The sequence below is a fragment of the Chiloscyllium plagiosum genome, chromosome 30, assembly GCF_004010195.1.
Source record: "Chiloscyllium plagiosum isolate BGI_BamShark_2017 chromosome 30, ASM401019v2, whole genome shotgun sequence".
Classification (NCBI taxonomy): Eukaryota; Metazoa; Chordata; class Chondrichthyes; order Orectolobiformes; family Hemiscylliidae; genus Chiloscyllium; species Chiloscyllium plagiosum.
The window spans coordinates 3,887,208-3,903,303 of NC_057739.1; the positions used below are offsets into that span (position 1 = coordinate 3,887,208).

The following is a 16,096-nucleotide window of genomic DNA, read 5'->3' on the forward strand; positions in this document are numbered from 1 at the left end:
GATGCTGCCTGACCTGCTGCGCTTTTCCAGCAACACATTTTCAGCTCCTGTACAAAGTTAAAAATCACACAACACCAGGTTATAGTCCAACAGGTTTAATTGGAAGCACACTAGCTTTCGGAGCGACACTCCTTCAACAGGTGGTAGTGGAGGGCCCTCCACTACCATCTGATGAAGGAGCGTTGCTCCGAAAGCTAGTGTGCTTCCAATTAAACCTGTTGGACTATAACCTGGTGTTGTGTGATTTTTAATTCAGTATTCTGTAAGTTTCAATCAGATCCCCCCCATATCCCTCTAAACTCTGAGTATAGTCCCAGAGTCCTCAAGTGTTCCTCACATGTTAAGCCTTTCATTCTTGGGATTATTCTCGTGAACCTCCTCTGGACTAGCTCCAGGGCCACTACATCCTTTCGTGAGGTGTGGTGCCCAAAATTGCTCACAATACAATAAATGTGGTCTGACCAGAGTGTATTAAAACCTCAGAAGTACACCCCTCTTTTATATTCTAGTCATAGAGTCATAGAGATGTACAGCATGGAAACAGACCCTTTGGTCCAACCTGTCCATGCCAACCAGATATCCCAACCCAATGTAGTCCCACCTGCCAGCATCCGGCCCATATCTCTCCAAACCCTTCCTATTCATATACCCATCCAAATGCCTTTTAAATGTTGTCATTGTACTAGTCGCCACCACTTCCTCTGGCGGCTCATTCCATACACGTACCACCCTCTGTGTGAAAAGGTTGCCCCTTAGGTCTCTTTTATATCTTTCCCCTCTCACCCTAAACCTATGCCCTCTAGTTCTGGACTGCCCAACCCCAGGGAAAAGACTTTGCCTATTTATCCTATCCATGCCCCTCATGATTTTGTAGACCTCTATCAGGTCACCCCTCAACCTCCAACGCTCCAGGGAAAACAGCTCCAGCCTGTTCAGCCTCTCCCTATAGCTCAAATCCTCCAACCCTGGCAACATCCTTGTAAATCTTTTCTGAACCCTTTCAAGTTTCACAACATCTTTCCGATGGGAAGGAGACCAGAATTGCATGCAATATTCCAACAGTGGCCTGACAACATTGCATTTGCCTTCCTAACTACTGACTCAACCTACTAGTTTGCCTTAAGAGGAACCTGGCCCTTTGCACTTCAGATTTCTGAATTTTCTCCCCATTTAGAAAATAGTCCATGTGTCTTTTCTTCCTGCCAAAGTGCATGACCTCACACTTTCCCATGTTATTTTTCAACTGCCACTTCTTTACTCACTCTCCTGAGAAGGACCCTTTTATCCCCACTGTCTGCCTTCTGTCAGACAGCCAATCTAGTACCATACTAGTACCATACCTTTAACACCATAAATTCTCGTTATATTTTGATTTAAATAATGCAGATGATTGTTACTTGTCTAAAAGCAAAGTTCATTTTTAAAATAAATAGTTTAAAATTAAGCCTATATTTGTAACTTGAGAGTCCTTGAGAATATATATATGAAACTCACAAGGCTGAGTTTCCCATTTTGAGTTAGTGTTTCATTGAGTGAGAGTTATGGCTGCCATGGTTCACAGGAACTTTCCCCACTCAATATTCTGCATCTCACCTCATTAATTATCCAGGCTCTATATTGCTCTTCTCGTGAAATTCCGTGGCAAGAGAGGCAGAAGTGTTCGCTTCTAGTGTGTCCTACCAACCTCATGCTGCTAGTACCACACTTAAAAGCCTTGCTACACACCATTTCAGATGCTGAAAGCCAGGATCTACCCTTCATTCGTTGTGCATAACTAACATTACAAAGGACATGGTCTTGAAAGGAAAGCTGACACCCTGCTTTAAAGATAGGTATCTGGAGGCACTGGAGAATAGGAAGGTGGAGAGGATGGCAGTACTTTATCCTGCAGTCTGCCAAATGAGGCCATATCACCAGACACATGCAACATGGGTAAAGATAGCAGGCCAAGTCAGTTCTGGGTAAAACACAATGCATAGCAGTGCAAGAAGAAAGTGAATGCTCTTATAATCTTTGCAAGGGTACTGTGCCAATATCTTCTCTCTTCTACCTCATACTGAAAAGACAACCACTCACTCTAACCCTGCCACGATAGGTGCTACTCACTAAGTCTCACTAATTTTTTTCTGGACAATCCCTCCCTTTGTTTCCTTGCAGGAAATATTATCCCACAGTCATGCTGAGAAGGTCAAACTGGTAGGATATGATAAACATAAGTGTCCCCAGTAGAAGGTGAAAATACTCAAGATGGCTGTAAAAGGGCACAACCTGTCATATGGGTATGGTGAGTGCTCATTGGGCAACCAACCCAGTAAACTTCATTGTGCTGTGATGCACTGCTGTCACATTATCCACAACACCACCTCATTCCTAATCTGTAATAGCTTTTATCCTTCTTACATGGCAAACCTCCACCCCAAGGAGGCTAGCGCAGGAGATTCTTAGCTCCTGAGGAGAAACCCAAAGAATCCTCATAGAATGCACTGGTAAGGTTTTCGTCTGCACCCTTCACTAGCTCAGAGACTTCCACCTGCATGGGTACTTTTCTAGGTTAGATTTGGGATCCCAATATAGTGAGTGCATTGTTGACCTATGTCCAGAGCTGACCAAAGAACAAACGGCCCATGCCTCTGACGCTAAGAGAACTGCCAAACACCAGGTATCTACTTGGCTCCAAATAAAATAAGTTGCTGTGGTCTAGTCCATTAATGACTTGGTGATAAGGCACAGAGAGGCATGGTAACAGAGGGCAGGTTTGTCAGAGGCAGTGAGTAAACCGGAATGAAAGAGGAAGAGTTCACCAATGTTGCCAGTATTGTGCCTGTTTCTGTATGCATGCCTGGTTGTTAGATGAAGAGTCTGGAGGCAAGCATTAAAAACCATATCGAACAAAATCATGGGCATTCAGCATCAATGGTAAGGAACGAAGGGGCAAAAAAGCCTTGATCTCACTGCAGGTGCCCATTCCTCTCAGGGAAATAGGGATTTTTATTCATTCATTATATGTGGGCATCACTGGCTAGGTCAGCATTTATTGCCCAATCCTAGTTGTCCTTGAGAAGGTGCTTTCTCTGGAGGGAACGTTCGAGAGCAATTTTCCATATTGTCGGATAGATGACAGTGTTGTAATTGTATTGGAATAACTGGGAATGCAGCCAGTTTTAGACCAGTCATTTTCAATACTATTGTTGAAATATTGTCAGGGTCCATAGCCTTTGCAGTATCCAATTCTATTTCTTGATATTATGTGGAGTGATTTAATTGGCTAAAGACTGCGAGGAAGGTTAGTGTGAGGATTCAGAATTTATCTTTGGAGGAGTCTTAGCCTTATCTGTTAGGTGTGAAGTTCTTGCTCCTGGTGTGGAGGAGGGCACAGACTGCAGTGAGAATGAATGAATAATCCAGAGCACTATTCAAGTATGGGCTGTGGGGGAAGAAAAGTCTTATTATTTACTACCTATATTAGTGACTTGGAAGAAGGGCAAAGTGTAATGTATTCAAATTGTCTGACAATACGAAAATAGGTGGGAGGGCATTTTGTGATGAGGACCTAAAGAGATAGAGATAGATTGAATTAGTGGACAAAATTAGAATTGTTTTATTGGCACATGTACTTAGGTATAGGGATACGGGAGTACAGTGAAAAGTGGACAAAGTCACCATTCTCCAGCACCATCTTAGGTACAGAAACCCAGAATTAACAGAAACAATCATGTTAGATATAAAACCAAAACAACCATTTTAGAGATAATATTTTTTTAAAAAAGCAGAAATATAAGAAACAGCCAAGATGAAAGGGAGATGTCTGTATCGTAATGTCTTATCTCCATAAGTAAGTCAACCTCCATCCCCGAAGCCACAACTCACTGCTGATTCGCTGACCCAGGAACTTGCTCCTCAATCATGGAAGTTTGTCCAGTGCTGCTGCCGCTGATCTCAGGAACTTGCTTCTCGATCACAGGATGGGGTTTAATTAGGAAAATGTGATGTCATACACCTTTGTCAGAAGGACCAGAAAACAGACTGTTATTTGCGTGGATGTAAACTGAAACAAAATGCAGCACAAAGGGTTCTGAATTTTCTTATATGTAAAACATAAAAAAAATTAGCCTGCAGCTGCAACAGGTAATTAAGAAGGCAACTGGAATTTTTAGCATTTAATGCTAGGGAGTTGGAGTTTAATAACAGGGAAATATTGTTAAAACTCTACAGGCTGTTGGTGAGGCTGTACCTGGAGTATTGTGTATAGGTTTTGTACACCTGTTTAAATAAAAATATACTGGCATTGGAGGCTGTTCAAAAGAGATTCACTAGGCCAGTTCCTTAAATGAAGGGGTTGACTTATCAAGTATGGCTCAACAGGTTAAATTTAACACCAGAGTTTAAAAGAAAAAGGAGTGATCTTATTGAAACTTATTAAATTATTTTAATGAATCTTTATTAAAGATTCTGCATGGGCTTATGAGGTATCTCAACTTAGGGGATATAGCTGTATAATAAGGGGATACTTATTTATAACTGAGATGCAAAGGAATTTCTTCATCTAGCGAAAAGTCTGGAATTCTCTACACCAGACAGTTGTGGTGGGTAGGTCACTAAAAGTATTTAAAGAAGAGGTAGATACATTTTTGAAATATCATTAATTTGATAGTTATGCTGAGCTTACACAAAGGGAGAATTGAAGCCTGGCCAAATTAGTCATGATCTTATTGAATGGTGAGGCAGGTTTATGGGATTGAATGGCCTATTCCTGCTCTTGTTTCTTATGTTTTTCTGGCATCTGGGGACCTCTGGAGGAAGCTATGATGGATCATCCACTCTGCACTTCTGGCTGAAGATTGTCATGAATGCTTCAATCTTGTCTTTTGCACTGATGTGCTATAGTCTTAATCATTGAGGGTGAGGATATTTTTGCAGCCACCTCCTCCAGTGAGATGTTTAATTATCTACCACCAATCACAACTAGATGTGACAGGACTGTAAAGCTTAGATCTGATCTGTTGGTTGTGGAATTAGTTAGCCCTGTAAATACTTGCCACATCTGCTGTTTGGCAAGCAAGTATCCCTGTGCAGTAGCTTCACCAGGCTGACACCTCATTTCTTTTAAGTATGACTGGTTCTGTTCCTGACATGCCCTCTTACAGTCTTCATTGAGCGAGAGTTGATTCCCAAACTTGACGGTAATGAGGTTTATGCCAGCCCATGAAGTAGCAGACTGTGTTGGAGTAAAATTCTCCTGTTGCTGCTGATGGTAGTCAGTACCTAATGGATGCCCATCAGACACCTATAGAAAGGAAGATCTACACAGAGGAGCCCCAAAAGCTTTCTCTCAGGATGTTCCAAAGGTGCCTGGCCCCTCCACTTCCCCCTTGCCAGTGATAGCAAAGCCTGTAGAATTCTGAGTTAAAGAAAGTGACACTTAATCTGAACAGGTAATTTTCAGTAGACCCGAGTCCTCTAGTTCTTAATATCCCAGGAATGACTGCCTAAGTTTCCAGACCAACGTGGTTAACTACACAGTGGGTTCCCTCTACTGCAGCTGCAGAAGTCAGTACTGCAGTTAGATTTAGGGAAACTTTTTTTGATTGCTCAGGGCACAATAATAAACTTAATACGTTTCTAAATATTCATGCACTTGAAATCTTAACATGTCTTCTTTGGTATCTTTGTCACTGTCATACCTGGTTATGTTGCCTCCATGTAAGAGATGAGCAGCTTCTTCAGACATCCCAAGAATGAAAGAAATTTTAAAGAGAGTGCTCATGTCTCAGAAGCCATCAACTCCTTGACTGCAGATAGTGTTAGACATCAGAGATCCTTGAACCGTGATATTGATGATTGCAACTGAAGCATTGCCCTTCAATATGGTTAAATGCAGTGTTCAGTGTTTTGTGTTAAGGCCTGGTCTGCACACACTTTCCATACTTGCAATCACTTTGAGAGAGAATACAGAATCAGTGATGATTTCACATATCTCTAGAGCAGAATGTTCATTCTATCTGTCATACCACCAGTGCTTCACCAGAGGCTCACTGATGATGTTACCTCCTGTGGTGATGAAACATCTGAAAACAAACCTTCCAGCTCAACGAACAACTTACAACCAGAACCTTAACCTGAGCTACAAATCTTCTCAAAACTCACTAATACCTATGGGCGTAATACGCTAAAACTAGCCGAAAAATGGGAAACCAATGCCATCTGACAGCACCACCCGCGAACAGCTGTACTTCCTGCACGAATGCTTAAGGAAACAGGTACTACCCCTAACACCCCACGAGCCAAAAGAATAGCAGAGCTAAATGGTTGCAGAATATTTAGAGAAATGATTAATAATGCCCACAACAGACTCCTTAAGTACAACCGTGAAACTTCGCGCCAAGAAACTTTGCTCACTAATGCAACAGACCATGAATGGACAGCCACAGTACAACAAACCACAGACATTAGACAGTGACAAACACAGAAAATGAAAAAACTAGACCTGCAGAAAAAACTCAACAAATTTACACAAAATAACAACACAGACAACACAGAAGCATGGATAAAAAACTTATTTGACCGACCCTTAACAGACATTAAAAAAGCCATCTTAGAAAGAGGATTAAGTTACAACTTCCAAGATGCAGACGAGAAAGATTTCTTAGCAGTGTTAGACACAACACTGAAAGATGACAAACTCACAGAAGAAACCTAGCAAACCATCAGACAGACAGCCAACATTAAGTAGGAAAAAGGAAGAAAACACACTCAATACACAAGGAAGAAAAGACTAGAAGGACTAAAAAAGATAAAAACATTGTTATCTTACCTGCAGACAAAGGACGCTTGACAGTCATTTTAAATCAAAGAGACAATATTGAGAAAGTGAACACACTGCTTGCAGATAGCAATATTTACCAACAAGTGGCGATATATCCGACCCCACAACTAGAGAACCAAATCATAGCCCTACTAAAAGAAACTTCAGAAACCTGGAGAAACTTCCAAAACATGAAATCAGACAGATCCAGCATATCACGCTTTTACGGATTACCCAAAATTCACAAACCAGGAGCGCCCCCCCCCCCCCCCACCAAAACCCACTCCCTGACATAGTCGTGCTACCCGGAACACCATTTTGCAGGTTGGCCAAGGAGCTACGCCAAAGAGTAAAAACTTAGTAGAAGACTCAAGCCACTCCATCCATTCCACCCAAGAATTCCTGAAGACCATCAACGACACCAAGATAGAAGAGGATGAAATAATGGTCTCCTTCACATCTATCAATATCAACCTGGCCAAGAAAACACTGACTGCAGAATTAGAAAAACAAAGACACATACACCTAACACCACCAACTACATCAGCAAGGACAATATCTTCAAGATGGTGAACCTATGCCTTACCATTCACTTCATCTTCAACAACAAATCTGACAGACAAACCAAAGGAACACCCATGGGATCTCCGATGTCAGGGCTCTTAGCAGAGGCAGTAATGCAGAGACTCGAACAAACAGCTCTGCCAACTATCCAACCCAAACTTTGGGTCTGCTACGTGGATGACACCTTTGTCATCACTAAACAAAACAAATTAGAGGAAACCTTCAAGACCATCAATAATACCCTCTGGCATAAAATTCACTGAAGAGGAGGAAAACAACAACAACTGCCATTCCTAGATATTGCAGTAGAGCGAACAGCCAATGGGGAACTTCAAACAAGCATCTACAGGAAAACAACACATATGGACCAAATACTGAACTACAGAAGCAATCATCGGAACATCCACAAACAAAGCTGCGTTAGAACATTATTTCAGTGAACCACCACACTCTGCAGCACAGAGGAACTACAACGAGCAGAGAAAAATCACCAATACAATGTATTCTAGAAGAACGCATACTCAATGAACACAGTCCACTGATTTCTCAGCAACAAACTCAACCAAGCAGACAAAACACGTCTAGAACACGTCTAGATACCCTAGCCACACTCCTCTTCATCAAAGACATCTCAGAAATGACTGCCAGACTACCCAGACCTCATGGTGTCACAAACCCACCAACCCACTAAAACAGCAGCTAATTAACTTAAAAGTCCCTATACAGACAACAAGCAAAACAAATGTTATTTACAATATATCTTGCAAGAGCAAAACAAATGTTATTTACAATATATCTTGCAAGAATTGTAACAAACACTACATTGGACAAACAGGCAGAAAACTAATCACCAGGATATTTGAACATCAACTAACCACAAATAGACATGACCCACTCTCACTAGTATCTTTACAGATAGATGAGGAAGGACACCACTTCGACTGGGACAACACATCCATCTTAGGACAAACCAAACAGCGACATGCGCTACAATTCCTAGAAGCATGGCATTCCAACCGAAACCTTAACAACAAACAGATTGACTTGGACCCCATTTACCACCCCAAGAAAAAGAAAAGGAAATGAAATCACCACAGGAAATGACATCACCAACCCAAGGAAACCTAAACTCATAAATAAAAAATAGACCATATCACCAGTGCTTCACCAGAGGCTCACTGATGATGTTACCTAGTATGTTAATGAAAGCAGACTTTCCAGCTCAGCGAGCAAATTTACATCCAGAACCTCAATTTGAGCTACAAAAGGAGCTGCCTGCAGTTTCCTTTCGAGAGTTATCATGAAAGACTCCATTGTTCAACACTTGACTTCATATGTTGATTGAATCCTTAAGAGGTACCTAATATTAGCACCATGCAACATTAGTGTTACTTTCTCATAGCAGTCAGTAGGTCTCAAAATAAGTTAGTACTTGAAAGATATCAAGTATTCAATCAAATGGATTATGAAACATTTATTCAGTGACAGAAAATGTCAAAAACAGTGTAAAAATAACAACAGATCCTTTGCAGTAAGCAAGGGCTGCATGCCATGTAACTAACATAACATTTAACTATTAAAGGATGTGCAAATCTAACTCATTCATCATAGAAACTGGTTTCTCTTTGATACCTCAAGCTTGCTGATGCATTGCTGTCTTGGATGTCCTTCTTGGTCAATGCTGGACAATCATACTCATCTGCATTCTCAGACGAATGCTGTTCATTCCATGTTTCCTTTGCGTCCATGCTCTTTTTCTGTTTGAGTTGTGAAGAGCACTATTATGTACTGGGCATTTGTCTGGGCTCTGATCAGAACTAAAGAATATACAAACTCTTAGTTTGTTGCAATCCAACAAGGAGGTTTTATTCCAAAGCAATGCACTGTGTAAAGCTCAAAACAACTATGAACAAGCCATAACTATGACTGATGACTCACCAATGTTCATGTGACATGCCTCTTAAAGGAACACTGCCCTAACATAACATACTTGGAGAAAGTGAGGACTGCAGATACTGGAGCTCAGAGTCGAGACTGTAGTGCTGGCAAAGCACAGCGGGTCAGGCAGCATCTGAGGAGCAGGAGAGCTGATGTTTTGGGCATTAGCCCTTTATCAGAAATCTGATGAGTTTCATCTGAGTTTCATTCCTGATGAAGAGCTTACGCTCTAAATGTCGATTCTCCTGCTCCTCAGTTACTGCCTGACCGGCTGTGCTTTTCAGCACCACACTCTCAACTCTTGATTCTTATCAGTTTATCGTTTTCATCAGGGTATGATCATCAATGATAGGCTACCCTGGTTCTCCCAGCAGCTGTGACCCTGGAAGGAAGCAGGAGCTAAAGGAGTGGAATTCTGGACATAATAGCTTAGCCCCTCTATCAAGAAAAATTCACTCTTACACATCTTATGTTCCTGCATAATTGACTTGGGTGCAAATGTGGTAGTTCAAAAATGTTGAATTCCACTTGTAGCTATGGAATGTGTAACAGAAGTTCCAAGTCCATGTGACATTTTAAAATTACGTTTCAGTGAGGAGAATATATCTTTCATGATTGGTTAAGGCCATAATTTGAAATTTGCTTCCTTGCACAATGAATGACCTCCAATCAACTGGAATTTAATGCCCGATGGGTGGCATTACTGAATACGTAGATGCAGAAGTAATGCAATTGCTTTTAACAGAGCCTCAGATTCAAATAATTTTATTTTGTCCCCAAAAAGACAAAATGTTAACTTACTCTGCCTACTTTGGATGTGAGGCAGTGATTTTGTATTGTTATTGCACAATTGACTTTGATGTGAAGATAGCAAGGTTTTAATTTCATGTCATTTTGAGTGACTTGCAGTCTCCACCTGAGTTGTAGGATGACCTCCCCCTCCCAACCTTTAGTGTTGCTGTCGATGTGTCCCTGATAGCCCTTTGGCCTCCCTGATATCTTTCAGTCCCTTTATATAACCATTAATGTCCCTGGTTTACCCCCAGAACCCATGGTGTGGTGAATTGCCAAGCTCTTGTTGGCCGTACACCCATCCCAGAGTACTAGTAACATATTAAAGGTCACCTCAGTTTACAGTACCTCCTACATTCTTTGAAATCCTATTCTTCTATCCTGAATTGCTCCTTTCATTGTAATCATTCCCTCAGTGATGGTGAAGGCGGCACAGTAGCTCAGTGTTTAGCATTGCTGATTCACAGTGCCAGCAACCTGGATTTGATTCCTGTCTCGGGCGACTGTCTGTGTGGAGTTTGAACATTCTCCCCATTTCTGCATGAGTTTCCTCCAGGTGATCCAGTTTCCTCCGACAATCCAAAGATGTGCAGGTCAGGTGAATTGGCCATGCTAAATTGCTTATAGTGTTTGGTGCATTCGTCAGGGGTAAATATCGGGTGGGGGAATGGTTTAGATGGTTAGTCTTCGGAGGGTTGGTGTGGACTTGTTGGGCCAAAGGGCCTGCTTCCATACTATAGGGAATCTAATCTAATCAAGAGTTTCAAGGAGCGATTCAGTCCAATGAACCCCATTCCCAGTCTTGAGTTTCTAACTCTTCCCAGGATTCCATTGACTTTAGGGAATGAACTGTTATTAGAAATAGGAAGGAAAATGGAGTTGCGTATATCTGACCAGCCATGATCATATTAAATGGTGGAGCAGACTTGATGGGCCAGATAGCCTAATTATGCCCATTTGTCTTACGGTGCTATGACTCCAATTGCCTCCTGACTATTACATCGAAACGTAACATGACTAATTGTGACCTTGGACTGGCTTGACAAGACTATCTGGTTGCGCCCAACCCAACCCCTGGAGTAATTTCTCCACAGCACCCGACTGGTGTATCTGGAATCCCCAGGCTGGTTACATTTGAGCTGTAAAGCTGATCATGGCTCAGAGTAGGCAGTAGCATAGTAGTAATGTCACTCAACTAGTAATTCAGAACACCAGGCTAATATTCTGAGGGCATGTGTTCAAAAAATTAAAGTAATAATCCTCAAACTGAAATCTGGTCACATTAATGGTAAGCATGAAACTATTATCGATTGTCATAAATCCCATCTTCCACCTAGGAACCCTCCAACCACAAGGGCTGAATGCAGACTTCTCCAGCTTCCTCATTTCTCCTCCCCCCACCTTATCTCAGTCCCAACTCTCGGACTCAGCACCGCCTTCTTGAGCTGCCTGACCTGCTGCACTTCTCCAGCAACACATTTTTCAGCTATAAACCCCATCTGGTTCACTTTTGGGAAAGAAATCTGCCATCCTTGGTAGGCCTACACATAACTCCAGACCCACAGTAAAGCTGTTGACTCCTAATTTCCTGCTGAAATGGACTAGCAAGCCACTCAGTCATATATCAAACCACTGGAAATTCTGAAGAAAGGAATGAAACTGACAGACTACCTGGCATTAAATGAAGCACCTCAAATAACAATGGCACGTGCAGCCATGTCAATCTTGCAAGGTCTTTCTCACCAACATCTCAGGCTTCTGCAAGAATAGTGAGACCTGTCCCAAAGACTGGGCAAGCAATATCCTGACATAGTCATACTCACTGAATCACATCATACAGACAATGTCACAGGCACCATTATTGCCATGCTGAATATCCTGCCCTACCAGCAGGTACTGGAAGAAGCAGTAGAGTGCCAAGGAAACAAACTGTTCTCTAGATTAGAAACTTCAGTGACCATCACCAATTGTCCTGCAATTGGCTGAACTGGCTGATTCTGAGAAAGAACGCACCTACTAGACTTGGTCTGTGACAACTTGTGTGAGAACCAACAAGAGGGAAAACCTACTTGATCTCAACTTTACCAATCCACCTGTCACAGATGCATCCATCCATTACATTATTTGTAGGAGTGATCAATGCACTGCCCTTGTGGAAAAAAAGTCTTGTCTTCACAATGAAGATACCCCCCAGTGTGTTGTGTGACTCTACGACCATGCAAAATTGGAAACAATTCAAATAGTTTCAGCAACTCAAAACTGGACATCCATAATGAATTGTGGGGTATCAGCAGCAGCAGACTTGTATTCAACCACAATGTGCAACCTCGTGACCCAGCATATTCCCCCACTCTACCATGACCAAAGAGCTGTGTTCAACACTGGTTCAATGAAGTGTACAGAAGGGCATGTCAGTAACAGCATGAGACTAAACTAAGTTATAAAAATAGTGAAGCTTTAATACAGGACTACTTCAGTGTCAAACAACCGAAGTAGCACACAGCAGAAGAGGTTAAGTGGTCCTGCTCCTCGGATGCTGCCTGACCTGCTGTGCTTTTCCAGCAACACAACTCTCAACTCAGGCTAAGTAGTCCCACAACCAACAAATCAGATCTAATCTCATTCAGTAATGATTGGTGGTGGACAATTAAACAACAGGAAGTATAAGCTCAACAAATATCTAAATCCTCACTACTAAGAGATCCGAATACAGCAGTACCGTGGATAATGCTGGGTTATTTGCATCAACCTTCAGTTAAAAGTGCTGTGTGCATGATCCATCTCAACCTCCTCCTGAAGTCCTCAGCAATAAAAATGCCAGTCTTGTCATTGAACCAATTCAATTCAATCCATGTGATATCAAGAAACAGCCGAATGCAGAGTTTCCTACAAAGGCTTTGGGGCCCCACAACATTCTGACAACATAGCACTGAAGCTTTGTGCTTCAGAGTTAGCAGCGCCCCTAGCCAAACTATTTCTGTACAGCTACAACATTAGTATCTACCTAACAATGTGGAAAATTATCTAGGTATGTCCTGTATATACACACCTAACCCCCAATTACTGCCCCTTCAGTCGACTTTAAATTATCAAAGTGATAGAAGGGGTAAACAGGGGTATCAAGCAGCATTGCAAAGAAACAACCTGCTCAGTGACATACAGTTTGTGTTCCCTCAGGTCTACTCAGTTTCTGACCTTCTTACTCTCTTGGTCCAAACATGGACAGAGAGCTACTGCACTTGACATTACGATAGCATTTGACTGAGGACCCCTAGTAAAATTGGAGTCAGTGGGAATTGGGAGAAATTCTCCAGTGCTGGGAATCATACCTATCACAAAGGAAGTTGATTGTGGTTGTTGGACAGCAATCATCTCACCTCCAAGGTATCACTGCAGGAGTTCCTCAATGTTCGAAGTCCAACCATCTTCAGTTGCCTCAGTCATAACCCTCCCTCCATTATAAAGCCAGAACTGTGGATGTTCACTGAAAATTTAACAATATTCATTAGTCTGTGTCCACATGCAGCAATACCTGGACAACATCCAGGCTTAGGCTAATAAGTGACAATTAGCATGCATGCCACACCAGTACCAGCTCCACAAGAGAAAACCTAACCAATGCCTTTTGAATTTCAACAACATTGTCATTGCTGAACACATTACGGTGGTTACCATTGACCAGAAATTGAAATGGGCCAGCTATATATATTTTATGTATACTGCAGCCACAAGATCATGTATGAAGCTAAGTATTCTGAGACATGTAACTCACCTAATGTCTCTCTTGTGCACAATCTACAAGGCTTCAATGAGGAGTGTGATGGAATACTCCCCACTTATCATGCGAGTGAAGCTCCAAAACACTCAAGAAGCTTGACACCACTCAGGACTTAGTAACGACTTAATCGGCACCCCATTCACCACCTTCAACATTCTCTCATTTCACCAATGATACATAGTGGTGTGGTATGTGCCATTTATTAGATATTTGGCAGTAACTCACCAAAGATCTTCTGACAACACCTTCCAAACCCCACCTGCAATAACAAGGACAATATACAAATAAAAATACCACTCTGCACAAGGTCCCCTCCAACTTGACTTAAGAACTATATCGCCACTCCTTCAATGCCTTGGGTAAAAATTCTTGAACTCCCTTATAAACAGTAGCATGGATGTCTCTACAGTTACTAACTCTGAATTTCATATCACAAATTTGTACATTTTCCAGGGAGGAGAGGAGAATTGGCACAGAAATTAGGCAAGTTTTGCTAGTAATAAGATACGTCGTGTAGATGTCACACACTGCTGCTACTGATCATCAGAAGAGGCAATGAAGCGACCTGCTTTGTCCTGAATGGTGCCAAACTTCTTGAGCCTTGCTGGAGCTTCACTCATCCAGGCAAGTGGGGAGTATTCCATCACACTCCTGACTTATGCCTTATAGATGGTAGTCACGCTTTAGGGAGTCAGGAGATGAGTTACTTGCTGCAGGTTTCCTAGCCTCTGACTTGCTCTTGTAGCCATTGTATTTAAATAACTAGTCCAGTTGAGTTTTTGGTCAATGGTAACCCTCAGCATGTTGACAGTGGGGAATTCAGTAATGGTAATAGCTCTGAATGTAAAGGGATGATGGTTAGATTGCCTCTTTTTGGAGATGTTCATTGTCTGACATTTGTGTGATGGGAATGTTACTTAGCATTATTCAGCCCAAGCCTGGACATTTTCCAGGTCTTTCTGCATTTGAATATGGACTGCTTCGGTATCTGAGGAGATGTGAATGGTCCTGAACATTGTGCAAACATCTCCATATCTGACCTGAAGATCAAGGAAAGGTCATTTATGAAACAGCTGAAAATGGTTGGGCTGAGGACACTATCCCAAGGAATTTTCAGGACGTTTTTAGAACAGTGATAGCCCCGACCTCTGAGTCAGGAGGCTTGGGTTCTAGAGTCACCTGCTCCAGAGGTGTGTAATATCATTTCTGAGCAGGTTGATTAGAAAATCTGTATCATGAAGAATACATCTGTTCCCTCATGTCCTTTAGGAAAGGAAACTGCCATCCTTACCTGGTCTGGCCTACATGTGACTCCAGACCCAGAACAATATTGACCCTTAACTGACCAATGGGCAGTTAGGGATAGGCAATAATTGTATACCTAACCAGCGATGCCTCATTCTGTTAATGAATAAAAAAGAAGGAACTCCTGCAAAGATGTCCTGGAGCTGAGATGACCAACCTCCAGCAACCACAACCATCTTCCTTTGTGCCAGATATGAAAGCAATCAGAGGGGAACTACCACTGCAGACCTACCATCTACCATTTCCCATTGACTCCAATTTAGCTGGGGCTGCTTGATGCCCCAAATGTGGCCTTGATGTCAAGATATCACTTATATATCCATAATCCATATATGTCAATACAATATAGATTAATCTCGTAAGAGTGCAAACCTAAAAGATCTGCATGACTAATTAAATCATATTTAAAAATCACACAATGCCAACTTATAGTCCAATAGGTTTATTTGGAAGTGCAAGCTTTTGGAGCGCTTCTCCTTCATCAGGTACCTAGTGGGGCAGGATCATAGGACACAGAATTTATAGTAAAAGGTCAAAGTGTCATGCAACTGATGCAGTGTCTTGAACAAATTTAGATTACTGTTAAGTCTTTAATCACTTAGAATGGGGTTGCAGGTTTTGATTCATTAATATGTGAATCCCAGAACTTCTTTCAAGTCATATTCCTGAGATAATTTAAGGTTTTGTTAAAAAAAGGTGACACCTCAGACAATGCATTAAAGGTGTGAGGTTAGAATCTGTCTGTATCCTGACCTTAAATCAGACTGGTTCTGTTTCTAAAGTAGGAATTTATAAAATGTCACATGGACTGACTGCATATAGATTGTGTGCTTTTTGAACAAATAGCATGTATCTGTAATTGTTTCAGTGACTCCTCGCCTTGGGTCCAGAGTAAGAAAATGGTGTCAATATATGTA

At 41.8% G+C, this 16,096-nt stretch overlaps 1 protein-coding gene across 3 annotated transcripts in view; it reads left to right on the forward strand.

Annotated features, from left to right (window-relative positions):
* Positions 1–16,096, forward strand: part of LOC122564717 (lectin BRA-3-like) — a 122,940-nt gene that overhangs the window by 92,129 nt on the left and 14,715 nt on the right. The gene's annotated exons all lie outside the window — the stretch shown is intronic.